The sequence below is a fragment of the Adiantum capillus-veneris genome, chromosome 14 (assembly GCF_014529385.1).
Source record: "Adiantum capillus-veneris isolate H3 chromosome 14, ASM1452938v2, whole genome shotgun sequence".
NCBI classification, from domain to species: Eukaryota; Viridiplantae; Streptophyta; class Polypodiopsida; order Polypodiales; family Pteridaceae; genus Adiantum; species Adiantum capillus-veneris.
Genome location: NC_140944.1, coordinates 158,843,659 through 158,857,678, shown reverse-complemented (window position 1 = coordinate 158,857,678; position 14,020 = coordinate 158,843,659). Strand labels below are relative to the sequence as shown.

General features: G+C 39.6%; 2 pseudogenes; both read left to right on the top strand.

Annotated features, from left to right (window-relative positions):
* The first annotated feature begins 269 nt into the window (after window positions 1-269).
* On the top strand, window positions 270-1,582 carry LOC147443441 (peptidyl-prolyl cis-trans isomerase CYP59 pseudogene; annotated as a pseudogene).
* Window positions 1,583-11,963: 10,381 nt separating this feature from the next.
* Window positions 11,964-12,611, top strand: LOC147443440 (uncharacterized; annotated as a pseudogene).
* Window positions 12,612-14,020: the final 1,409 nt, after the last annotated feature.

The following is a 14,020-nucleotide window of genomic DNA, read 5'->3' as shown; positions in this document are numbered from 1 at the left end:
CCTAGGTGCCACTCCCAGCCAGCTACTCAGACCCGCCATCGCATTCACCCTGCCTAAAAATTACGGCCCTCCTTGGCATCGCAGAGAGAGAGAGAGAGAGAGAGAGAGAGAGAGAGAGAGAGGCAGATTTCCCGTCTGGACCACAGCGTTTTTCAAAAGACGTTTTGACGGGAGCGTTTTTTTACAGAGATTTTGAATGAGCTTTTTTAATGCCACGTGGTGGTGGCTTGTGCGTTCAAATACTAAAGAGCACCTTTGGCTCACCAAGTAAATTTGAACACGCTCTTGGTTAAGACGAACCTACCTTTTCCCGAACCCTGGGGTAAACGGTGTGCTTACACACACACACACACACACACACACACAGAGAGAGAGAGATGGCCGTACTCCTCAACACAAGCCTGGGCGACATGGTGGTGGTCCTCTACACCAGCGACTGCCCTCTCGCCTCCCAAAATTTCCTGAAGCTTTGCAAGATCAAATATTACAACAATTGCCTCTTCCACACCGTCCATAAGGACTTCCTTGTCCAGACTGGCGATCCCACCGCTACAGGCTCTGGTGGGCACTCTTTCTACAAGCTCCTGCGCGGCCACAAGCAACATTCTTCAAAGATGAGATCCATCCCCACATCATGCACGATACAGTCGGTGTCGTTGCCATGGCAAGTGCTGGACCCAATCTCAATGCTTCTCAGTTTTACATCACTACCAAACCCCATCTGGACTACCTAGATGGCAAGTATACTGTGTTCGGCGTTGTCAGGAAGGGTCTGGATGTCCTCATGAAGATCAACGACGCATACGTCGATGCAGAGCATTGCCCGTATCAAAACATAAGGATTAAGCACACATATGTGCTCGAAGATCCTTTCGAAGATCCTGCTCAGATTGATGAGCTCATGCACAAAGCTCACCCATTGCTATAGATCATGAAGTGAGGCTAGAAGATGATTGGGTCCCCATGGATGAGAAGCTAGATTGCAAGGAACTGGACAGTTCTTGCTCTGTAAGGAAGCACATTCAAGAGCAGTTGTTCTTGAAATGATAGGAGACATTCCAGAAGCTGAGATCAAGCCACCTGAAAATGTTCTTTTTGTATGCAAGCTTAACCCCATAACCAAGGATGAGGATTTAGAAATCATCTTTTCTAATTCGGCAAAGTTCTCTCAGCTGAGATTATCAAAGACCACAAGTCCCAGAACAGCTTATGTTATGCTTTCATAGAATTCGAGACTCGAGAAGCTTGTGAAGATGCTTATTTCAAGATGAACAATGCCGTGATCGATGATCGACGGATCCACGTCGATTTCAGTCAGAGCGTATCAAGATTGTGGACACAGTATCGTCGATTCGGCATGAAGGCAATGGAAGGTGGAAAAGGTGGAGAGAAGGGGATGCGGCACTGTAAGAGCTCAAGAGAAGAAAGAATGAGTGAAGCAAATTGTCATTCACATGCAACAAGGCAGTCAAGGAATGGTCCAAAACAAAAAAGGCATAGGAGAAGGTTACAAGATGATCTTTACATGCATCATGAGAAACAACACAAATGCTATAAAGGTAAAGAGCTTCAACACTAACATTAAAGTATCGAAAACATTTGGGTCTGCTTTCTTTGCACATGTTATCTCAAATTTTCCAAAGCAAAAATCCATTTTTCTCAATCCAATGTTCATGTAAGTAGCCTTACTGGTCTAAATCAAAGGACACAATAAACAAGGCTACCATATAACAACACCCCCCCCCCCCCCCCCCCCCCCTCCCTCTCTCTCTCTCTCTCTCTCTCTCTCTCTCTCTCATATATCCTAAATATATAAAGTTGTAGATTTAAATGAATGAGATGTATGTGCATGTGTGTTATATGTGTGTGTGTGTGTGCGTGTGTGTTTTGTCAGCATATAATGTGTAGAGACATATCCTAAATATATTGACCTTTGCTAGGTTTTCGGTAGTGCAACACTTTTCTTTCCAATTTCATTTACTCTTGGTAGTTTTATAGATGGCAAACACTTGTAATCAAGGCTCCTCTGCAGACAAGCTAAAGCATGAATGCAAAGAAAATAATGTGTACTTGTTACAGATGGTTAGCCTTCTGTTAAAGCATGTGATGCTTTGAAAGAACTACTGATGGGTTTACTAAAATCAACAAGGCACCCGCATTCTAGCTTTAGGTCTCAGTGCCAGGGTACATACCATTTGAATCTTGTGCAAAAAGTGGTAGTGTTGTTTTCCCCCAATTGATTGGCACCAGATGTTGGAAATTGGCTCAACATGGTGGAAAGAGGGTTTGATGATCTGGTGAGATGTATGAAAACATGCTTATGGCCGAAAAGTCTTCCTTGATATACAACAATCATTTAGATCACAAACGAAGGATTATCAGGCTCTTATTTGCCATCATTGATGGACATTCCTCACTTTTATCCCTTATATTGTAAACCGACACACCGTTCCTCTGTGCAAGGTACCCTGGATATGGGATGGAGCAATGGGAGGTGAGTTCTTATTAGATAAGACGAGTGCAAATTATGGCTGTCGTGGTATGAACACAATCAACTGTTAGTGTGCAGATGGTGTTGGCACATGCCTTGTATTGTTCTTACACGAACCACTTTTGGTACGATTTTCCTTCGCTTTTGTAATTTGCATGCGTATGTCTGAGCTTTTTGAGTTAGAAAGAAACTGCATGAGTATGCTGGTTCTATTAATCACTCATATTGTGCTGTAATGGGTAAAATGGTGCTTTTGAAATATTTGGGGATGTGATACTGAAGGGCGAAAAATGAAGCTTAGTTTCATTCTGTATGTGATGAAATACCTAGAAATAATCTACAATATGGCAAGAGTGAAGACCTGAAGGACCTGCATAGATTGCCTGCCAGCCTCGTTTTAGGAAACACAGCTGGCATTAAAGATAAGCAATTATGCAAAAAATTTCACTGAATTTGAAGAGATTCAAGAAACAATCTATTGATGAAAGGAAGCTTTCAAAGAAAGAATCTGTAAGTTGACCATATAAATAGATACTAGATGGTATATTAGGGTGTCCTACAAACCTCATCAAAGGCTTCAAATATGTCAATGCTTGGCTGATGTATTGTGCATTTTACTATCCACCTAGTATCTGCCATGTTCTCATGAAGATAGCTGCAGCTCATGCATCTATGTGGGCTTAACCATAAAGATGAAAGAAGGGTCAACAGCAATTGCGAGTCTCTTTCTTTGCTCTGTGGAAATTCGATTGACACCAGGAAGACAAACATCTGCATCACACAGTCATATTATTTGAAGTCAATTTGTATTTTGCAAATTTGATAATTGATCTCCTGTATTCTGAATGGCTTCATCTACCAGCAAAAGACAAACTAACAAGAATGGTAACTTCTTAGCTATTATTTAAAGTACACAAACATTTGCATCATACAGTCGTATTTTTTTGAAGTCAATTTTAATTTTGCAAATTTGATAAAAGAATAGCTGAGAAGTTACCATTCTTGTTTTTTTGTCTTCAACTGGTAGACGAAGCTATGCAGAATACAAGAGATTCTTTTACAGTGACATTTGGGGAGTGGATATCATGCTCATGATTAACCTGCGATCCTAGCAAATGTTTCTTGCTTCTTAGGATACCGAGAAATGCAGATGCCACCCTCTATATATCCACCTGTCTTGCTTCCAGCTAAAACATCCATTAGAGTACTCTTTTCAGCATTACTAACACCCACTAGGACTGTAAGATACTTACTTATCGTAGCTATCACTAGAAACAACTTGCACTTTGATTTCCTACATTCAATTTACAATACTGTTTAGGTAAGGCATAATTTACAATACTATTTAGGTAAGGCATGAACTACATAATGGAAAGGAATAAAGGACTTGTTCATAAATGTGGTGGCTGAACTACTACTGTTCCAACATACAATGTTCCTACTACCTACTAGGATTGTTTTAGTTAGTATCTTACAATGAGAGCCATAGATGTGACGTTCACTTTCTGCTGGAGATAAAAGATCTCACCTGGGCCATGTCAACATAGTAGTTGATAGAGTTGAAAGCAATAGAAAGTGGATGAAATGGAAGGATCATTTCTCTTCTTTGAACCTTCGCAGTACCATACCTTTGTCTTGCATACCTATGAAGTGATCCCATATGGTTTGAACTACATTCTTGAATATGTGCATGGGATGAAGAAGACTTATGATTAGTAGGTCTTGCCAATAGGGAAGTTGGTGTAGAATGGATAAGCGCTTCATTTCAAATGGGTGATTTTGCTCATTCGATACCATCCAAGAACTATATTGCATTGATGGTGACCATCTTTCTTGGGGTGGGCGTCTAAGATACCCATCACACATAACGTGGCCTTCAGGAAGGTATCGGACATGACCCTTATACACCATCATATTTAATGCTTTAGAATAGCGAGCTTGTAGTTTAGGGCCATAAATGGGACATGCATGATACCCACTTGTTGCACGTCCTGTGCACTCTCCATAACCTGGAAAGTCATGCATTGTCCACATTAGAATGCCCCGAATTGTAGCTATGCGTCGGTGTGTAGGCTGCTTCCCACATTAGAATGTCCCAAATTGCATCGGTGTAGCTATGCGTATCGGTTGTACAATTCTTCTATTAATGGTTGTAAATACACATCTACCTTATATTTACTTGGCAAAAGAAGTGATAATAATAAGTGTCCTTTTTTTATTATTAACCATGGAGGTATATTATAGCTCACCAGTAATACATGCTCTAAGTAGTTGATTGCACACCAAAAGGATTCAAACCATCTATTGCAAGGCACAAATAGATATTGCGGGTCTCCTACGTAAAATTAGACCATTTTTGTTCTATGTGTTGACATGCCTTTGAGTCACATGGGACACACATTATTCCATTAGTAGAGCAATGAAGTGAGTGCCAAGACATTAGTTCTGCCAATCCCTTACAATAATGAAACATGTCTTGTATGCAGGGGATAATAGGAAAATGGCATAGAACCTTTATGGGCACCATTGAGCATTGAACATCTTGATGATATCTATCCATTCCACAAATTGGATAATTTATATGTGACGCATACTCCTTTCTATAAATCACATAATCTTTGGGACATGCATGAATGGATGTGTAGTCCATCCCTATACTCGCCAATATCTTATTGGGCTCATCACGGGATGATGACAATATATTATCAATCAGAAGAAAAGATTCCTTTAAGAGTTGAAATAGTGTTGACACACTATTGTCACTCCACCCATAAGTTGATTGTAGGTTAAAGATAAAAAGACGAGCCCTTAGAGTAGATGCGCGTGATCTTGTAAATATTGGTGTGCAATCTTTCCTCCATTTGATCTTTGTCATTTTTCTCCTCATCATCCCCATCGTTGTCGATGCATACATCGCCTGTATCACTTATAAAAAATGCACCAATCATCTCCTCCATGTCACTATCACATTGGATCGAGGCTACTTGAAGATGTCTATGATTTTTCCTTATCGTGCTTTTGGAGTGTTTGAACTAAAGAGAAATCAACAGTCTCATTCCTTGCCAATGCCTCTACTTGGGAGTCCATAATACTTGAGTCAAATTGTCCATAGTCTTCAGTATGCTCCATGTATACACTCCTTTTACGTAACTTTGATCCCTTACATTGGTTGCATGGACACATAAGCCAATCTGACAAGTAACTCTACTTGGGAGTCCAGAATACTTGAGTCAAATTTCCCATAGTCTTCAATATGCTCCATGCATACACTCCTTTTGTGTAACTTTGATTCCTTACATTGGTTGCATGGACACATAAGTCTATATGACAAGTAACTATACTTATTTGATGCCATCTTCAATCAACGTGTGATGCTTTCCAAACTAGAAATTACCTGCAAAAAAAGAGTGACAACCATTACACATTGCATTATAAATTACAAACCACATTTAAGTATGCATGCACACAATCACATCACATTCAATATGCAAAGTACATCCATCCTACCCCCTCGCTAATTGGGAGCTCTTGGTCTTAAAACTCATGAGACCTAAGTTCAGGGCCCACCACGTGAACGTGGCTCCCATACAGGCCCCTGTGGAAGTGATTCAACGAGCGATGACAAGAAGAGTAGCGGAATACTCAAACATTAAAGGAGAATTCATTGTGTCAATGGTGAATGTCAACAAAAAATTGGGACATCAAGGGACAATATTACATAAAAATATATACTCGTTTCCAAGTGGGACATATGCGAAGCAAATGGAACAATGCGTCACCACAAAGAGGGTCTCAAGGGGCAATGGAACATGGCATTATAAGGGTATTGTAGGACATTGTAGCATTGCAAAGAGGGGCTCTAGGGGCTCATGGGTGCTTCCAAACCAACATACCCCTTTAAAGTAGCATAAATTTGGCACAAACCAGCAAACTGCATGAGCCCATCGGGGGGGGGGGGACTGGATAGAAATCCTTGCTAAATACTGGAGTATTTTTTGACGTAAAATACCTATGCATTTTTGACGTCGATACCATCACATATACTGGCATGGCATCCTTGCAAATAGGCAAGAATGTCCCAAGCCTACTTGACTATCCTTGCTGAAGGAATGTGTGGGAGAATGGTATGTTTAACAAATAATGCAATCAAGGCATGTGCTTGCACATCTCTATCATCCCAACAAACCTATTCAGTAGTGGGTAAGACTACTATAGCACAAACCTATTCAATAGTGGGTAAGACTACTGTAGCACTAGATGTGGTAGGACCTGTGACATCCTCAAGGTGTGTGTCTGCACATCTCTATCATCCCAACAAATCTATTCAGTAGTGGGTAAGAATACTATAGCACATACCTATTATGTAGTGAGTAAGACTACTATGGCACTAGATGTGTTAGGACCAGTGCCATCCTCAACTATACCAGAATCTATCACAAATCCTGAACGTACATCAATACCCTGCACACTATTCCAAAAACCTTTGGAATGTAATACATGAGGCAACAATGGGGATAATTGTTTCCATCAAGCTTGTCATTAGCAAACAACATGCGAAATACAAAATTATCAGACATTGTCGCGAGAAGAAAGCCTATAATGACCAAACCATTCACCTGCCAAAAAGACAAAAACCACTCACATAACCTGTAGGGGCACACATAGTGTCAAAACAACAAATCTATGAGAAATTTTCTAATTTTAGTGAAGAACAAAAAAAAATCCAAGAGCTTCAAAAAGCTCTACAAAAACCTTGCAGCATGCAGACGACCCCTGAAATGCGCCTGAAACGGCCTAAAAGTCATAAAAATGCTCTTTACTATGGAAACAACATGCAATATCTAGATCTACCTTCACCTAAGAGGATTCCGCAAGATGATGAAGATAGACCTGCTCGAGGGTAGTGTAAGCTGCCTTGCTCAAGGTGAAGAAGCCTGCTTTGGGCATATATACAATGCACGAGGGAAAAAACATCCTAGTGAGGGAAAAAGTGTCACGATGGTCTCGAGTGTGTCACACACATCACTACCATATCATATCAGCATTTTGAGTTGTAGCCACATAGTGGAGCTTGATGTAAGCTTTGACAACTAGCTCTTTGAGTAGGTGGTAGCTGATGGAGGTTTGCCTAGTTTTTGAAGACAATAGTGGAAACCTTGCTGTAGTGCGTGTGAGACTATGGATGGGGAGAGAGAAGGCTTAGATCTCAGGGGGTGCACCATAAAATAATTTAGTGTACCATGTGCATTTAAAAGAGGGGGATTTTAATTAGTTTTTTTGAGAAAATTTAACAGGATTAAATTAACAAGAGAGGTTTTTTAATTCAATTTTAGAAAAAATAATTTTATTAGGGGAGAAATTTTAATGATGGGGTTTTTTAAATACCTCTTGAACACACGTGATACCTAGGGTTTTCTAATGGTGCATCCCCTGAGGCTTAGCTATATGAGTAAGCTTGTGGGCTAATAGCAAGGAATTTTCAAGTGGGTAAGGGAGTGTTTGATGTGAGAGCACATTATAAAATACCGATAGTGTATGGATTTTATAAGAGCATCCTCACGCGAGCACAAGTAGCACAACAGTAACCTGACTCTGCCTCAACTTGGGCTCGTATTAATTTTACCCAAGCTCTACAAAAAGGTCGTGTGCTCCCACACTCACAATACTTGATCTTTTGGACTTTTTAAAAGGGAAGTTTACGGCTACCATGGAAAGCCAAGGCTACTTTACCCATTTTGGGCAATGTAGCATAGTAGTGGATGGGTTCTACTTGTGCCTACCATGGGAGCACCTGCAATGCCCAAGTAGATGAGTAAGATTACCCATACTAATTGGGATCGCCTAAGTAGGTGAAATGTTGGTAGAGAGCTTGTGAGAGTTTAACACATGAAGTGAGGGGGTATTCTTGCTCTAGATGGAGCCGGTGTGTGGGAAGATGGGAAGCCTATGTGCATAGTTGAATTTGGGAGCCTTGGGCCCATTTTACAAATGTCACGAGTTCATGGGAAGCTAAGGAGGCCATGTGAGAGGGTGATGAGGATAAGCAAGGTGCATGGATTGGAGTAATTGAATGATGCACTTATAGGACAGAAAGCATGGTTAGAGGGACAACCGATAAAGTGCATGTGTGGAGCCTTAGTAGTGCAAATTTTGGGTGGGTAATGAGGTGCAGCTGTATTACATTGGCCTTAGATGATCGAATATGGAACCGGATGGAGGGCGTTGGAGTAGATTACGCTAGTGTATGCGCTACCCAGAGAGGTGATGGAGAGGTTGAGTGTGTGTGGGAAGCGTTAGTGCTTGCACGCCATTCTGGGGTGGAGGTGATATTGAGCATGGAGCCATTTGAAGAGAGGCGATAGATGTGCCAGAATCGTCATGCTCAATTTATTGACTTGGGGGTTCACATGAAGTGTTGAGACATTTTGTAGGCTAGAAGTGATGGATGAACCAACCCAAAGAAAATGGGGCTTGAGGTAAAGACATTTTATGTGCCCATACCTTCTTCTAGATCTTCTTAATTAATTATTTGTTTTTTAAATTAACTAGTAGCATTTCCCACTGCCTCCGTCGGCGGGATGGATCCTATTTTACCTTTTTTGCAAATATATATGCCACATCAATATGAGTGAGCGTGTATATGGAAAACCTCTCTCTCTCTCTCTCTCTCTTTCTCTCTCTAACATCCTCCCATTCACATACTATGTAGCTATTTTAATATCTAGCTTCACCCCAATAATTAAGCCATTATTAATGACCTACCTTCAGTGGGTCATGGCAAGTGTTAGTAAAAACCAACCTTTAGTGTAAGAAAACCAACTATTTTTAAAAACCAACAAAGATTGAAGCTAGCCTTTAAAAACATTATTAATATTTTTTTAGTTTAGTCAAATACTTACTTTTTTTCACTCGTTTAGAAAATATAAGTCTTCAGAACTCTTACCACCATGCCTGCCTTCTTGTTAACTCTTGACCTACATTCGATGGATCTAGCCAAGGCTTTATTGAAACTTCCTTTGGTGTGGCCATGTGGACCAACATGTTCAAATCATTCCTACAAACCCAAATACAACACTTAGTCTAAATGGGTAACTCCATACCTTTGTATATGTATGTATGTATGTATGTGTATGTGTGTATTTAAATGAATTCCAGTAACACATTTCCTAAAGCAGAAAATAATATGTACATATATATACCCATCCATGTGTGTGTGTGTGTGTGTGTGTGTGTGTGTGAGAGAGAGAGAGAGAGAGAGAGAGAGAGAGAGAGAGAGAGAGAGAGAGAGAGAGAGAGAGAGAGAGAGAGAGAGAGAGAGAGAGAGAGAGGTATAGGGATCTACACACACACATCCATGTGTGTTAGAGAGAGAGAGAGGTATAGGGATCTACACACGCACACACACACATACACATATATATATATAGAGAGAGTTATAGGGATCTACACATGCACACACATATATATATATATAGAGAGAGAGAGAGGTATAGGGATCTACACACGGACACACACATATATATATATAGAGAGAGGTATAGGGATCTACACACACACACACATGCATGTATGTATACACATGTAGTTTTATTCAGTAAGATTGTGGATCAATGGACTATGCAGGTACATATATATAACAAGTGTGCTATGGGCTCTACTAGCACATTTGTTACAATAGCTAGTCTCTAATGGTAGAAGCCTCTAACACATAAATCTTCAACTTTCTGTTATGTCTTCATTTTTATTGGTGGTCTCGTTTGCAAAATTGCACATCCATGTCAACCACCGAAGCTGAGTAAATTGCAGCATCTGAGGCTTGCAACAAGGAAGCTACATGGCTTGCTTAGAGACTTGGGAATTTCTATTGAGGTGCCTACATTACACTGTGATAGTTAGAGTGTGATTATGTTGGCAAAGAATCCATTGTTCCATGCAAAGACAGACCGTAAATATGTGAAGTACCACTTCATTTAGGATGTGCTTGAGATCAAGCATATTGAGCTTGTGAAGGTGCACACTGATGATAACCCTACAGATCTTCTCACCAAAGGTCTAGCTTTTGAGCAATTTGCACACTGTCGGGCAATTATGGGCGTGAGTTAGATGGTTTATTCTAGCATGGTTGTACATACTTGTATATTTTATACCCCAAAGGCACATTGGCCTTTAAGTGGGAGGTTGTTGGGGTGGTAAAGCCTAATGTGCCAGCCCTAGACACTAGCACTGACCATTCATACTATAGAAAACAATAAGGACTTAAACACTAGCTCACTATTGTGAGTGATTCCACTACATATGTGTCTCATCATCTTCTTCACTCCACCTTCACTACACTCCTCGCTTGCATGCTTCTGCATTGCAACTTCATGCTATTGTCCATGCATTGAAAAAATGGAAGCACTATTTGTATAGTGCTAAGGTTATGATAGTGTTTGATGGGGAAATCATTACGTGGCTTTCCAATCAAATAGTATTGAAAGGTCGTAAGGCGAGATGGGTTGAACTCTTACAAGAGTTTGATTATGAGCTTAGGTATCATAAAGGGTAATATAATGTGGTTGCAGATTCCCTTACATGATGCCTATGATAAATGAATTGAGTTTTATGCGATTCAATAGTGATCTACTTGAATCATTAAGAGGGAAATACCTATTCCAAAACCATTCAGAAAGAGGATACAGAACAAGAGGTTTCCAATGAGAATGAAGCATTGACGGGTGCTTTACAAGGATTCAAGTGGAAGAATTTTGCCATAGATGATGGCTATTTACTCTACAAAGGTAGGGTATGTGTCCTAAAAGATGAAGAGGTTAGGTGCCAGATACTCTATGAGTTTCACGATAGTCCAAGTGTGGGACACCTATGTATAAACAGGACTTGTTAAAAGGCAATTTTATTGGTCTGGAATGCACAAGGACGTCCTAGATTATGTGGTTAAATGTGAAGAATGCCAGATCAATAAAGCTGAAAGGCTTAAGATGGGAGGATTACTCCATCCATTAGACATTCCTTCGGCGTGGAAATGGGAGAGTATCTCCATGGACTTTATAGTTGGATTACCTACTAAAACACATAGGGGGCACAACTCTGTCTGGGTAATAGTGGATAGATTAACCAAAATGGCTAGGTTTATAACAAGTAAATCTTATGTTAAATCTCGTGAATTGGCTAGATTATTTGTAGAAAACCTCTATTGACTATATGTCTTACCAACAGACATTGTGTTAGATAGAGATAGGAAGTTTAATAGCCATTTCTGGAGAGATGTGTTTAAGAGGTTGGACACTAAAATTAGCATGAGTACAGCTGAGCATCCTCAAACTGATTGTCAAACTGAAAGGGTTAATCAAATCCTAAAAGATATGTTACGAGCATATGTAAGTAAACGGCAAACTAATTGGGAACAGTACTTACCTATAGTAGAGTTTTCATATAATAGTGCCAAGCACTTTCCACTGGATATAGTCCATTTATGTTAATGTACGGGTTTCAGTCTAGATCTCCTTATGCAGTAGGATTGCAAAAGGAAAAATCACAGGCAGCTAAAGAATTTTTAAGAAGATATGAATGAGGTGCTTAAACTTGCTAAATACAGTATCAAAAAGGCTCAAGATAGAGCAAGAACATATACTGACTTACATAGAAGGCCTCTTATGTTTTAGGAAGGGGATCAAGTTTATTTGAAAGTGCTTAAAAAATCTGAAACCATGGAGATGGGACCATGTCCAAAGTTATCATCAAAATATTGTGGACCTTTCACAATACTAAAGAGAGTTGGAGATATGGCTTACAAACTCCAATTACCAAAGACAAGTGACATACATCCAGTATTCCACACGTTAGAAGACTCAAAAAGAAGTTGGGTCAATGTGATAATGTTATTCAAGATTATTAGATAGTGGAACTCATAGATACTCAATTTCTTCCACATGAACAAGAGAGAATACTAAACACAAGAGAAAAAGAACTAGAAGTACAATACAAAGAGTGTTTAGTTAAGTGGAAGGATTGTGCTAAAGAGAGTTCAACATGGGAGCAAGTAAGTATTATTCAAAATGAATTTCCCACTTTTAAGATACAACCTTTCAATCGTGTTTTCAACGACGAAAATATTTGTTAAGGGGGAGGAAATGTGATGTTATTAGTGGGCGGAGCCGAGGCTCGCAGTCCTGCATGGGAACAAGGGCCAGGAAGCTAGGGGAACATTTCTTAAGGGGGAGGAAATGTGATATTATTAGTGGGCAGAGCTGGGGCTCGTAGTCCTACGTGGAGGATTGTGGGAACAAGGGCCACGAAGCTAGGATTCTAAAAGAATTTCCGTGTGGGCATTGACAAGATGGTTCCATAGCTTCATCTCTCCAGCTCTCTTTCTCTGTGTGTGGGTGTGATAGCTTATCTAGGGTATGCCTTATGTTTCAATGCCCTTGTGCTCATGTCTTGCTTGTCTAGAAAAAATTATTTGATAGTCTCAATTTTTTTTTCTCAAGACTAAAGATTATGTGATTTTGAAGCTAGAATTCATTCACCAAGACATATGAGCTAAAACCATTTAATGAACACTTCAAACTTATAGAAGGAAACTGTTTAAAACTTATAGAAGGAAACTCTAAATAGGTGGGTATTCCTCCTAGCGTATTTGCTACTTTGACACATATTCTATATATCTATCTTCAAGATAAAATTGACTCTTTTTGGCCATCACTCTTTAGATGATCAATTGTCCATGATTACCCAAACCAAATAATGGTCACTCTATGTCCAAAGCAATCCCACCTTATAGTTTTCAATGGGAAACTATAAGTTTCAATCATAGACAATTACCCAAACTTTATAACGATCCCTCTTTAAGAATCAATCTTGGGGTTCAAAATATTCACTTTGTGTTAATAATGGGTTGATGCATACCTAATCTTGCTATTACTTAAGAGTAACCTTTTCTATTTTTTATTTGTATTCGTATCCTAGATCATCCAATTGCAAGTGTTTCTACGGCTGCAAAACCTATGGTGGTGATGAGAACCAAACGACAATTAATGACACACGATCATACTCAATTCACAATCAAGGAACATAGTACCTAGGGACTCCTTTGTATAGACTTCAAAAATAGCATTCTAGATGTTGTTTAAACCTTATGTCTTCGACTGTAGAGTAGAATTCCTATGGGAAACCTTGTCTTAGTTTTCTAACATGAACTTTAACTTTATCGAAGGTTCCTTACATGATCTACCCATGCAAATCCCTTTCCATGTTGTGTGTAGCCCGAAAGCAAAACATCTTACATGGGATGAAACTTTTGCATGCCATGTACACAAGTAAATTTACATGCATTCAAGTGTCCATACCAAGTGAAAACAGCTAACCTAATGAGTAATCCTCCTAACCATAAGTGTAACTTTGCTATCGTCCAACTACATACCAAACTTCAACTTGATATTTGACTGGTCATAGAGTATATATAAAAGAAAATGTGTATGTACTATGTACTCTGTATAAAAGCAAGTGTGTGTACTCTATAAGTAGAGTAAA